Consider the following 14,540-nt stretch of genomic DNA (forward strand, 5'->3'; position numbering starts at 1 on the left):
ACTCAAGTTTGTCTCATGGAATGTACGCGGAGTTGGTTCAAGGGAAAAGAGAGTGAAAATTATTAATCGGTTAAATGATTTACAGGCTGACGTTGTGTTTCTACAGGAGACACATGTGTCCAGAACATCTGCGCACACACTCTCCTCTCCACAGTTCCCTCACATGTACTCAGCCTGCTACAACTCCAAACAAAGAGGTGTAGCCATATTGATTAACAAAAAGATAAACTGCATCATTAGAAATACTACATCAGACCCAGAAGGTAGATTTATAATACTCAATTTAACTATTCAAAATATAGATTTATGCATTGCTAGTATATATGGGCCAAATGTTGATGACCCCTCCTTCTTTCATACCTTCTTCACTTTACTGTCCGATCACTCTGACACCACACTTATAATAGGAGGAGACTTCAACCTGGTACTTAATGCAGATATTGACAGGCTCAGTACAGCAGTGAGTCAGAGGAACTGGCAGTCTGCAGACATTCTTAAACAGTACATGAAGGATTTTGGTCTTTGCGATGCTTGGCGTTCACATCACCCCACTCTGAAAGATTATAGTTTTTTCTCACCAGTACACAAGTCTCACTCCCGCTTAGATTACTTTTTAGTTAGCAGCTCCATGATGATGGATATCACAGACACTCAGATTCACCCTATCACTATCAGTGATCATGCACCGGTGTCTATGTCTCTGACACAGAAAAGAGTCACACCACCAATCAGGAACTGGAGATTTAATACATCATTACTTAAAGAACAAGATTTCATTAATTATTTCAAAAAGGAGTGGTCAGCATATTTAGAAAATAATGATCAACCTGGAATATCACCATGTGTTCTTTGGGAAGCAGGAAAAGCAGTAATGAGGGGCAAAATAATATCTTACTGCTCGCATAAGAAAAATAAAGAAAAAGCACTTGTGTTAGAATTAGAACAGAAAATTAAATCTTTAGAAACTGCCTATGCTGCTTCACCACAAGAACATATAATTAACAACATGAGGAAACTAAAACTGGAGTTAAATGAAATAATTGATAAAAGGACACAATTCATGTTGCAGAGGTTGCGTTTAGAAAACTTCGAACATGGAAATAAATCTGGAAAATTTTTGGCTAACCAGTTAAAACTAAATAAAGAAAAAACAGCCATTTATTCTATTAAAGACTCAACTGGTAATATTACCCACGACCCACAACAAATAAATAACTCTTTTAGAGACTTCTATGAAGCCTTATACTCATCGCAGATTAATCCATCTGATGCTGAAATTGAAGAATATCTTAATAACATTAATCTACCTAAACTAAATGATGAACAGGCCGCGACTCTTGATTCGCCTCTTTCATCATCTGAATTTTACGAAGCAATACAGCATCTCCCAAATAATAAAGCCCCAGGCCCAGATGGTTTTCCAGCAGAGTTTTATAAAGAATTTTGGTCTGTACTAAGACCCTCTTTTCTCAGAATGGTGGCTCAGATTCAGAGCAATCATGCGGTCTCTCCAAACATGAACTCTGCTAACATTAGTCTACTTCTTAAACCAGGCAAAGACCCCACACTCCCATCCAGCTACAGGCCAATCTCTCTGATTAATGTAGACCTTAAAATAATTTGCAAAGTCCTTGCCAGAAGGTTAGAAAAAATCACTCCATCTATTATACATCCAGACCAAACAGGTTTTATCAAGGGTCGGCACTCTGCCAATAATACACGCAGACTGATAAATATAATAGATTACTGTTCTATTAATAAATTAGAAACCACAGTTGTCTCTTTAGATGCAGAGAAGGCATTTGATAGGGTAAATTGGAAATTTCTGTTAGCAGTTCTACACAAATTTGGATTTGGTTCATCCTTCAAAAACTGGATCAGAACATTATACAGCTCTCCAAATGCACGTGTTAGAACAAATGATCTTATTTCCCAAAGCTTCAGTCTGCAGAGAGGCACCAGACAGGGCTGCCCACTTTCTCCTTCACTCTTTGTCATTTTCATTGAACCACTAGCAGCAACAATCCGACAAAATGTAGATATTAAAGGAATTCAAACAGAAAACACAGACCATAAGATAAGCCTTTATGCTGATGATGTATTACTTTTCCTTGAGAACTCACAAACTTCTCTTCTAAAAACAATCACACTTATAGATAAGTTCTCATCTATATCAGACTACTCCATCAATTGGAGTAAATCAAACGTTTTACCTCTAAATTGTAATTTTCAGAACACCACGACCACCTCACTACAATCTGGCAATATTAAATATTTAGGTGTTAATTTTTCCCCCAGGCTGTCAGACCTGGTACGGTTGAATCATATTCCTCTATTAAAAACAGTAGAGGATGATCTCACACGTTGGAACTCTCTACCTATATCTATCATGGGGAGAGTTGCCACAGTAAAAATGATGATTTTGCCTAAAATCAATTATTTGTTTTCACTGATCCCTAATAAACCTTCTGTTGCCTGGTTTAAATCTCTGGACTCAAACATTTCAAAATTTTTGTGGAAAAATAAATCCTCAAGAATAAGTTTAAAAACTTTACAAAAGCTAAAATGCAGTGGTGGTCTAGAACTCCCAAACTTTTATCACTATTTCTTAGCCAATAGATTACAGTATATTTCAAGATGGATCAAATCAAGCCCTTTAGACAGCCCATGGCTGGATTTAGAACAAACACTCTGTGGAAAAGTGAAAATCTCTGACTTACCTTTCATTAGCGTCAGTATTAAACATCATAGCGGTTTTAAAAGTCTTAACATAAACACCTCTCTGACAGCCTGGTGGGAATTCTTAAAGATAACAAAGTCTTCACTTATCCCATGTGAACTGACACCCATTTGGAACAATCCAGATATATGTCAGAAAAAGACAGTACTGAACTTCTCAACATGGCAAGAGAAAGGAATAAAGAATTTAGAACATGTTATTCACGATGGGACCTTTATTTCATTTGAAGAACTTATTTCCAAATATGAAATTAGCAATAGCAAATTTCTCGAATACCAGCAGTTGAGGTCTATCATACAGGCAAGGTTTAATTTAAATAATTTAAAATTAGAAACCCCTGTACTGGTAACAGAATTTCTAAATCTTTATACCCCTAAATTATTATCAAAAATATATAAGTTATTATTAAAAATTAATGATTCAATATCCCTCCCAACTACAAAATGGGAGCGAGATCTTTCCATTAACCCAGAGGAAAACTTCTGGACACAGATATGTTTAAACACTTTCAAAATGACTAAAAGTCCGAATTTACAACTTATACAATACAAAACTCTCCATAGAATACATTATACAGGACACAGGATGTTCCAAATGGGCCTCAGAGACACAAATATATGCACCCACTGTTCAGGCAACCATACTGGAAACTATATGCATGCAGTTTGGTCTTGTACACCTGTTCAGAGGTTCTGGCAGAGGATATGTGAGGAATTATCCACATGTTTTAATTGCGATATCCCAACATCACCAAAACTGTGCATTCTAGGTGATTTAAGTGAATTAAACATGGAAACAAATATATCACACATAGTTCTTACTACCTTATGCATCGCTAAGAAAACTATCCTCATGAATTGGAAATCAAAAAATGATTTATGCGTTACTCACTATAAGAATCTACTTTTAGACCACATTAGTCTGGAAAGAATGTCTGCCACCTCTAAAAATCAACTGGCAAAATTTGAATCTCTCTGGTCCCCACTGATCAGCTCCATCGCATGATGGGGGTGACGAGCTGTGGTCTAGTTTCATGGCGCACCCGGTCGGGGGCGGGGGGGGGGCGGGGGGGGCCTGGGTGTCTGATGGCTCTGGCCTGGAGGCGGTGGCTACCGTTTTGTGGTTTCTGTGTCCGGGCCCTGGTTGTTGGTGGTGGGGACTTGGATGGTGCTCTTATGGTCATGGGGTGTGGAGCTCGGGGTCCCGTGGTGGCGGTGCTGGCCCCGTCCGGGTGGCCGGCTTCCTCTGTGGGGGCCGGGGTGCGGGGGTCGGGGCCCTGGTGCCCGGGGTTGCCCGTTTCCTGGCTGGGCCCCTCCCTGCGCTGGAGGGGTCTGTGCCCCCGTGGGCGCGCCGCCGTGTGGGGTGGGTTGGCTGTGTCGGGGTGTCTGGCTGGCATTCCGGGATTCTGGGTGCCCTCCCCCATGGGGAGGTGGGGCGCTCAGGTGAGGGAGCAGCAGTTGCCCCACACGGGGCCGGTTGGTTCTGACTCAGGACCACTGTGTACGTGTGTGTGTATGTGTGAGTATGTATGTGGGGGTGTGTGTCTGTGTGTGTGTGCGTGTGTGTGCGTGCGTGTGTATGTGTGCATACGTGCGTGTGTGTGTGTGTGCGATATTTGTTGTCCTTTGTATGCATGTGGGGTGTGTGTTGTGTCCTGTTTGCAGTGGGGGCAGTGGGTGCCGGCCTGGAGTACGGTGGCGTCCTGGGGGTGCGGTCACTTCAGGCCCTGGACTTGCCTTCCCTGGGCTGCGGGGGGGTGTAGGGAACTGGGGTGCCTAGTGAGCCAGTAGCTAGCTGGCTCTCTTCCTCCGGGGGGTAGTCCTCTGCCTCCCGGTCATATTTATCCTGGCCCCTCCCCTCCTCCCACTCAGTTTAACATCACATTATGCACACATAGGTTCTCGGGGGTGGGGGGCTCGTGCTGCAGTGAGTAGGGCCATCACCTCGGCTCTGCTCGCTGTGCTGCGTGATGTCCCACTCCTCCTTTTTTAATTGCATTATACAGCTCACAACACATCATAGTACATATAGGGCCTTGGGGGGCAGGTGTGTCACACAGTGGTTAGTGGGTGGCACTGCTGAGGTGGCCCCACTTGTCTGTTCACTGCTGCCTGCACCTCAATTTTATTTACATTTTAGACATTGAGGGCCTTGGGGGGACAGTGTGGATGGGCGCTGTTATTCAGTGCTCATATTACATCTGTCCCTCCAATTTTAAAAGCACTGTAGTTTTCACACAGCCATACACATTCTTCTCAGTACATACATTCACATCACCCCCCCAACACGCTGAGTGGGAGGAGGGGGTGGGCGGGTCTTCTCACACCCCAGTTCCATGCACCCCGCCTGGGATGGGGACTGGCTCATTGTTCGGGGCTGGGTTGGCTGCTTCCCTGGGTTGCCGCTGGCTTGGTGCTGGTACCCGCTCTCCCACATTAGGTGTCCATGTATGTTACATGTGCGTATGCACAAGTGTGTGACTGGTGCATGCGAATGTCCGTGCGTGTGTATGTGCGTGTGTGTACATGAGGGAACGACTGGTACGTGTGTGTGTGTGTGTACGTGCGTGCTTGTGAGAGTGTGTGTGTGTGGACAGCTGGGCCTGGGTTGGTGGCTTGCCAAGCCTTGGCACCTGTGGGACACGGAGGGTGGGAGTTACCCCTCCCTACCGCTCCACGCTGCTCCCCACTGGTCGTCACTGCCGCCCCTGGGGTGTGGGTGCCCGTGGGTCCCGGGGTGTGTGGCCGGATGTCTCGGCATGGTTTTTGGCCTGCTCCCTTGGCGGCCGTGACCTGGGGGTGGCTTGGGCCTCTTTGGCGCGTGGGGGGGCTCTGCCGGGTGTCGGGCTGCTCTCGGGCGCTTGGGGCCTCGGGGGCCGCATGCCTGGCTCGTGCTGGGGGTGCCGGACTGCCGGGGGGGGTGGGCTGCCCGTCGTCTCTGGCTCTCTGGACTCTAGCCCCTGGATTGTGGGGGTTCCGTCTGTGGCCTCCCTCCTTCCTCTTCTGGGGAGTGTACGCGGTTGCCATCGGGATGTGTGGCCCCAAGTCTTCTGAGCTCCTGTGCTGTGGATGGCCTGGTCCCCTGGGTCCTTCCCTATCTGCCTCTGGATCGCGGGGGGCATGGTTGCAGTTTCTCGCCTTCATTATCGAATACATTGCATGACAAAGGCGCATACACACACATTACTACAAACAATAAACTTGTGTGTGTGTGTGTGTGTGTGTGTGTGTGTGTGTGTGTGTGTGTGTGTGTGTGTGTGTGTGTGTGTATGTAGGTGCATATGGGTGTGTGTATGGATGTGTGTGTGTGTGTGTGTGTATGTAGGTGCATATGGGTGTGTGTATGGATGTGTGTGTGTGTGTGTGTGTGTGTGAGTATATCAACCCCTTTTATTTATTTATTTTTTTTTTCTATCTCCTTTCTTCCTTTTCTCTCCCCCCCCCCCCCTTTTCTCCCCCCCACCTCTTGTTCTTGCCCCTTCCTTGTTGCCTGTCAGACTTGGCATGAATAACTAAATAAAAAGATAAATAAATAAAAATAAAATTGCAAACATTAACAAGAAGAGCCTATAGGAAACATATAGAGCTGTTCTTGTCAAAGCAAATATGTTTGGTATATCAGTGCATTCGGATCATCATTCCGATTGTGAAAGATGCCAGACATGACAGGCTAAAAAAAAAAAAAAAAAAAAAAAAAGAAACAGGTTCAATTACGTGCTTAGAAATGATTAAGTCCTAGCATGATCTCCATGCTTTCTCTTTCTATAAAAAGTCTCTTTCATCGCTGAAAATCCAGTCACTGTATGTGCACTGCTGGCTTCAATGTTGTACATCACACTTGTGCAACCTTGTTACTGGACCAGGATGATCTGCTAAAGTAAATGTAATGTCACAATTCTGCTTACAGGTACCTTAAAATTATATTTTCAAAAGGGAGGGAGCAAAATGTGAGAAAATTTGACTTTGATTCATCAGGTGGCCATAAATAATATTCTTAAAAAGCTATTTTTACTCAGCAATTGATGGATATGTAAGTAGTAAACTATCTAAAAGAACCTGAATATGTCAGTGTTTGTGTTAGGAAAACAAGCAAGACGTAACAGTTACTGAGGATTTTTCAACTTTTAAATCTATTAATTAATTATTAATGTGTTGAGCACATTTGTTGAAAAAGGAAGGATTTGACACATTATAAATACAACTTTTTAACTACAGCTATTTTTTGCAACTTTCTAAGCCACAACAAGGTATTTGAAGACCCACCTAATAAATAAACAAACCAACATCTACCAAACTGAAATTACTTTGATTACTTTAGAAAAAACAAGAAAATAAAAACACAAAGTGAAAAGTAAATGTAGTGATCTTAAAAACTTGTGCTCACTTTACAAATACTTTAGTCCTGAAATCCACATCAGATTAAAAAAATAAATTGTGTACATTTTAACAGATAAAAGGTCTCAACTAAATTTCAGTAATGGAAATTAATCTTCACATCAACTTTAATGAAAGTGGTATACAAGAACTTTGTAGTAATATAAAATAATATAGTATTACAAAGATATATCATCCATCTATTTTCTGGGTCCAGGTCACGTGGGCAGAGAAGCAGAGAATCCCAGACATCCCTCTCCCCATCACCTCCTCCGGTATACACAGGAGGACAATTAGGCATTCCCAAGCCAGCAGAGAGATATAATCTCTCCAGCCTGTTCTGGAGCCTCTTCCCAGTAGGACACACCTGGGACACCTAGGAGGGATCCCAGATGCCCTAACTACCTCAGCTGGCTCCTTTCATTGTGGAGGAGTAGCGGCTCTACTCCGAGTCCCTCCCAAATGACCGAACTTCTAACTCTGCAAAGTGAGAACCCAGCCGAGCTCTGCGAGCTCAGTCATTCGGTACCAGAGCTCATGGCCGTTGGTGAGGGTGGGAACGTAGATCAACTGATAAAGCAGCTTTGCTTTCACGCTTAGCTCTCTCTTCACCACAATGGACCAGTACAACATCCGCATCACTGCAGATGTGGCACAAATCTGTCTGACAGTCTATAAACATATAATCTGTTCAAGCGAAATAAGGAGAACAACTAAACAAAGGCATCCATCCCGATCTTAAACCCCCTAAACCAGTATTGCAAGAGGAAACCCTTTATTTTATTAGTTATTCAAACTTTATATAGGCATGTACACTATACACTACTATCCACAAACACATATTCTAATTGCCTTTACTCCCTCATGTTGTAGCAGAGGTGGAGAAGATGTGCTTTATGTTTTAATTGTGCCTAAGATGTAAATAAAACACTGTGTCTCAGATGGTAGTTACGCTGCTGCACCTGCATGGCTTCATTTAATCCTTTTATTCACCTCTCCCCGCTCTTATAGCCTCTTATCATGGGTGAAGAGGGGATACTCCTCGCTCTCATCATCAATCATCACAGCCCGTGCCCTGTCACCCTGCTGGTAGAGGTGCTATGCTGTGTGCTATTGTTTTGTTCTGTTTTGTTTTCTGCATTGCACTGCCTCTATTTTTGGTATCAAAGGTCTTATGGGTTGGCTTGGCACTCATAAAAGCTCCACAGCGATCTAGATGAATGTTTTACCTCGAGAGATTCAAAAAAAGTCTAACAAAACTTTCAAAGGCAAATGGCCTGCTTGAAAGTCTTCAAATAAGGACATTTTCTGGTTTTGACAGGCACTTTTATGAAAGCTGGCCTTGTATCTCAACTTCTTAACAATAATGTCACGTGCAATAACAATGCTGATCCTAAAAGCATTGAACAAGGTCATGCAAAAGATGTGCCTTTTGAAAAAGTGAGATTAATTACACTTATTTTTAATAACAGACAGCAGAAACCAAAGATATAGGAGTTTTGTACCATTTTAACTTGCACATTCATAATCACAAACATTTCCATCACAGTCGCTGAGATACTGTATTAAGAATGAACGGATTACCATGAGTTACTGGACAAAAGGTCTTGAGAAAAATGTGACTGAGTGTAACGGGAGTTCTCTATAAGGTGCTGACTTTACTTAATAAACTTCCCTGAGATCTGAATTGAGCTTTAAGTATAGCTCTGTGGCACAGCAGTTCCTCCCAAATGAACTCCTCAACACCATACAGTAGTTAATCATGATTAAAAATAATAACATTTTTTAAGACTAGTTATATAAATTTCCCCTTTATTCCTGGTAAAATAAGTGTTTGGGAAATATATGAATATAACTACTTAAGTGCTTTGCTGTGCAAAAGTCTTGAGCCACCCCTTTACGTCTTCTTTTGGCACTTTATCACTAGCAGCCTGTTGCAGCAATGTATTTGTTATTTGTTCCCAATTCTTAAGCGGAATCCATGACATGTAAAATGCCAAAGATTTGACAAGAAAAAAAAAAAAAGCATTTTTGCACTAACAAGGTGATTTGCAAACAGCTATTTGCAAGGTCATAACAGCATGGTGTGTAGTGTATACTTGAAAAAAAATCTGAGGAAACTGAACAAGTGGAAGACAAAAGAGGAAGTGATACGCCTAAAAATCCACCAATAGCAGATTAACAGCTTGGACCAGCCCGTTATCAGGTCACAAAAACACTGGCCAAACTCAGTAAAAGTCAGCACAGGGGGGCAATTACTTAGTTTGTTGAAGTTAATGTCACGATTTGGGGGTGCAGGCCATGTGGCATGGAAAGAGGTGAGGACCCAAAAGTAGGACGCAGGAGGTGATGTAAAAAGGTGAACCAAAATGAGCCTTTATTATGGCAACAGAAAAAGGGAATAGCAAAATAAACTGGAGCAGCAAAACAAACAAAAAACCTACACTGGAAACTAACTAAGGAGGTCTGGAGAACACAGGGAAACACAGCCACAGGACAACAAGACTCTGACATCTGACCAGGGCAAAACTCAGACAATAAATACACAGAGGAAACGAGGGGTGAGTGGAAACAGCTGGGGTAACAGGTGAACAGAATAACACTAACGAGACTCAGGGAGGTAAAGCAAAACACAAGCACACAGGATAAGGAACTGTCAAAATAAGACAGGAAGTAACCCACTATGGTACACACAGACTTGACACATAAGGAGACTGGCACACAGAGGGAATCTAAACATGACTCAACAGAATCCAACAACTCCTAAGCTGACACCAGACAGGGAACAACTGAACAGGGAAGACACAGACACCTGAGACACAATGAAGAAAACCACCAGCACACAAGAACACGGGGAGACAGATACACAGAGGAGCACAGACACAGGAGCATAAAGACACAGGAAGATGGGAACCCAGTAAAATCAGAATAACCTATAATTAACTAAAAACCAAAACAATACAAAACAACTGAGGAACTAGACTGTAAGGAAAATTAAGAACACTAAGAACCACTAAGAGAACTCAAAATGCAGGGCCACTGGGCCAGGATCATGACAGTTAAGCAGCGGTCCTCTGCTTGGGAGAAGTCTCCATCTCTAACAAGGTGAGTGCGCAACTTGTTTAATTTCAAACATTCCAGTTTTAAATGACAACAATTAGAATGGAGCGACGTCAGCAGCAAAGCAGGCAATCATTCCTTCCTCCTGAAGAAACAACCCTGAACTGTTAATTAATTGCGCTGCACGTCCGCAGCAGGTCAAACAATGGGAGCAGGCCATTAGCCAAGTTACACTGACCGTCATACATCAAGTTGTGTTGCGTAGAAAAAGTGAGTCAACGACTGAGACTAGCAGTACTAGCTTATCATGAAATGTAGCCATACAGGACCATTATCTAACAGGCAGCCCACCTTCAGGTAGTCACAAGGACCAACCTCCCTCAACATACTTTAATTTTCTTGAGCAATAATAATAATAAATAAATAAAAATAGTATGAATGCCTTACAATAAATTAATTTTGCCTGCATATGAAGCAACGTGATCATATATTGATTAATTAAATTGGCTTATCTTCACAGGTGGTAGATACCAATAAGTTATTTACATAACGATTGATAACACTATAAACCTTAATCGCTCCAAAGGAGCCCCACTTTTTTTTTAATGTGATGTTTTTTTCCCACGTTTTAAAACATATGCTCCTCCCTTGCCATTTGTCTTCACTTCTTGCAGGCTTCTGCCCAAGGTGGAAGAAAAGAGGCGCTCCATATGTGTGGTATTCTGTGCTTCTCTGTTTTGGTAGACAGTCCAGTGTGCACGGAGGCACAAAGGGTAAATGAGTATGCTTTGTCACATCTTGGTCAATTTGTGTAGTACTATTCAGAAAGAAGGATTATAGGAATTTCAGGGGTGGCAGGGATGTGCTTTTCTGCAGTTCGCAAACAAGCTTAGTGTGTCAACAGTGGGCAATAGGCTATGTAAGCTGAAAGTTGTGATCTAAAACAGGGACCACTCACAGTGGAGTTTACAGTAATGGAGAAGTGCAAATAAACAAGCACTGAAAAAAAAAAAATACCACACAATAGCCACAGTGGACAGCTTGCGTGTTTGTTTATGTAGTAACTCATTTTTACGCCATTAAAACAAAATTCTTTGTTGTTTTTCTTTTTGCTTGTTTTTTGCAGGGTTTTTTTTTTCTTTTCAGCAGCAAGGACAAAGACATTTCTTGTTTTTCAATTTTTTTTCACACTTGACCCAAGTGATGGACATCTGTAAAACTTTGAGTAGCACCAAAGAAGTACGGTGTCACAGTGAGCCAGGGGGGTATTTAAGCTAAAAGCTTGAAGAACCACGTCAGCTTTTCCTTCACTTTTTCTGCCTAATGTTCACTTCCTGGACAATAAATTACACTTGTTCCAGCGAGTTCACTAAAGGTGACAGGTAACAAGAAAATTGGCTCAATAACAACTTTGTGGCCTTAGTGTCTGAACAGTTCTTTTCTCAGCATATAGAGAACCACAGGACTCTGCACATACTGCTGAATCTCAGGAGTATTTGGTGCACAAACTACTCTCTGATTTCCAACAGTTGTTCAGTAGCACGTTGCTGCACTTGCTTAAATTTTGAATGCAAAGTTGCCGACTTGTTAGTTTTAAATCATAATTCCTCGAAGAGCATTCGCTATTTTCAGATTTTGTTCTTATTTATTTATTTTAGATTTTTTTTTTTTTTCTATTGGAACTTTAATTACCCTTTGTAACCACTTTGGCCACTGTTACAACAGAGCCCTAAAAATGATTTAGAAACAGTTGATTTTAATCAGCTCATAATCAGCTCCATATTTTCTATAAAATAAACTCAGGAAACCACAGTTATTCTTTAATATGAATAGGGTTACATAGACTTTTAGCCTGTTGCTCAACTCAGAGTCTCCAATTCACCTGACTTACTTTTTTTTAATGTAACACAGGATAGTGTTGTAGTACTCGAGATCGGTCTTGGTCTCGAGACCGGTCTCGAGACCGCTTTTTGATGGTCTCGGTCTTGTCATGGACTCGACCGCATTTGGTCTCGGTCTTGTCATGGACTCGGACCTTGCGGACTCGGGATTTTATTTCAAGAGCAGTCAAGACCACAGCTGTGGAAATATCCCTAAATTGCCAGAATACTGTCCAATTTATTTGTTAACATCTTTGCTTTTATTGGATGCAAAACGTACTGATTCAAATCCCACAAATATTGCGCTCCTCTGCCTCTCAAAGGAGCGCACCTCACAGACTCCGCCCCGGCTAGGTCGCTGCTATTATCGCTGCTTACGCCTGTATCATTTCACCGCAGTTTGCAATCTACCACAGAGCACGGACAGTTTCATTCACAGTGTGTATGTTTGATCTCACTATGGTCACGCGTGTGCTGCATAAATCGAAATAACTGCATGAACACGAAGAGAAGTAAGAGGGAAAATGAAGATCAAAGGAAAATTTCAGGCTTCCGATTCAACAAAAAAATCCCAGCATGAAAGGTAAATACCAACCTTCATGTATTTTGATACACAAACTAAAAATTTAATGCAAGTTTTAGGGCTGCAACGATTCTTGGAATAACGCAATTCGATTATTAAAAATCCTCGACACAAATTTGTTGCTTTGATGTTTGGTTTCAGCTCTGCAGCTCAGGTGTCTCCGTGTAAGCGGAGCATTTCCAAAAAAACAAAAACGACCCTTTAACACGAGTGGATCGCTGAGATGTTTTTTCACGCCCCCACTTCTCTGTGCTGTGAGTGCGCATGTTTGAACGTGCGCACGTGTTGTGCAGAGGATGTCAGCTGTTATTTTTTTCTTTACGTCAGCTGTAGCCACCAGAACAGATCTATAACCACAGTGTACTGGGGAAAGGGGGGCTGCCATTAGCACTAGCAATCGTTCGGTGCCCCCTCCACCACCATCAGTACAGAGGGGCTCCGTCAAAATGTTTTTATCAACCACCTGATCAGCAACATGAAGAACAGAGAACTTTGTAGCTGCTCCATCCACCCTGTTTGTTTCACACAGAGAAACATCTGCAGTACGGAAGTTAAAATATGCTGATGAGTTGTTAAAATGAAAAATTATTTCTTATCCAATTACTTGATTAATTGACGGAGTAATCAATTAAATACTTGATTACTAAAATAATTGATAGTTGCAGCCCTACTTGTATTCAGAAAGCCATAGTCAAACATTAGTTTTCAGCACCAGTAGAGCTATGAGAGGCCTTCAAGAATAAAATACTACAGTTCCCAGCAAGATGATGTCACTTCCTATTGTTGCATTAAAAACGTGATAGTTTATGCTCACAATATGGTGGCTGATATTCAAATGTAGGAAATGCTATTAGCAGCCGAGGAATCTGGATTATGTTTTTGTTGTGTATTTTTTTATGTGATTTCTGCAAACACAGTGGAAGGAAACGGCACTCTGGGACACATTAAATGCGTGATGTATAAATGTAACTTTTCTGGATTATATGCAAAAATGATCATTCTATTGATCTAATAAGGCCTGATTTAGAGTTCTGCATTGATCCTTTGTGTATAACTGAAAATCCTCTCTGAAGCAAACCTGACATGCACCTCGAGAAATGTAACTACACGTCCAAAAAAACTGATTACTGCTTTCTGGTTATGTCTTAGGCCCCATCACTCAATTAACAAGTGGGAGCGGCATTTGGTGGTTAGTATTAGCTTACTAATTAGCATTAGCATTAGTGCTGGGGTGAGGAATATTTCTTGCTAGAACCCGGAAGTTACCATGGCCACCACCAATGGTAACAGCAGAGAAGTAAGTAAGTTGTTTCTCCGCCATCAGTACATTGAGCTAGTGGTGGGCAGATTGATCCTGATATCGATAATATGGATGCCAACGTTGGTATTGGTATTGATCAATATCAGTGTGATGAGATCGATACTTTGGCTTGAGTTTCTCTCCTGTATGCAGTGCTGCGGTTTCATCAAAGATGCGAGCTGACTGTCTAAGTGTCGCTCCTGTCACAGCACAGAGCACTTTGCTCCTCCCCTCCCCACAGTGTTTTGTTATACTGTCATGTGATGCATAACATATTTTATTTGGGAAAAAAAAGGATTTTGCTATGAAACATTTAAATCAAATTTAAATGTAAATTTGTAGAAAATTAGTGAATGAAGGAACATTTTTTATTAAATTTTTTTATTATACTTTCTGAAAAATCTACCTGGAAAAAAGTTTGCATTTGTTCTTGAGTGATGATTTTGTACACTTAATTTATGAAAAAAAATTCCAGACATCAATGTATGGGGAAAATTGTTTTATTCTATTGTTTCAGAACAATAACTTTTATTTTGATAAAGTATTTTCTACTTACATATAAACTTTGCCCAATTCTATCCTGGGTTTTAACTAATTAATGATC

Source organism: Archocentrus centrarchus, chromosome 9 (genome assembly GCF_007364275.1).
Source record: "Archocentrus centrarchus isolate MPI-CPG fArcCen1 chromosome 9, fArcCen1, whole genome shotgun sequence".
Taxonomy (NCBI): domain Eukaryota; kingdom Metazoa; phylum Chordata; class Actinopteri; order Cichliformes; family Cichlidae; genus Archocentrus; species Archocentrus centrarchus.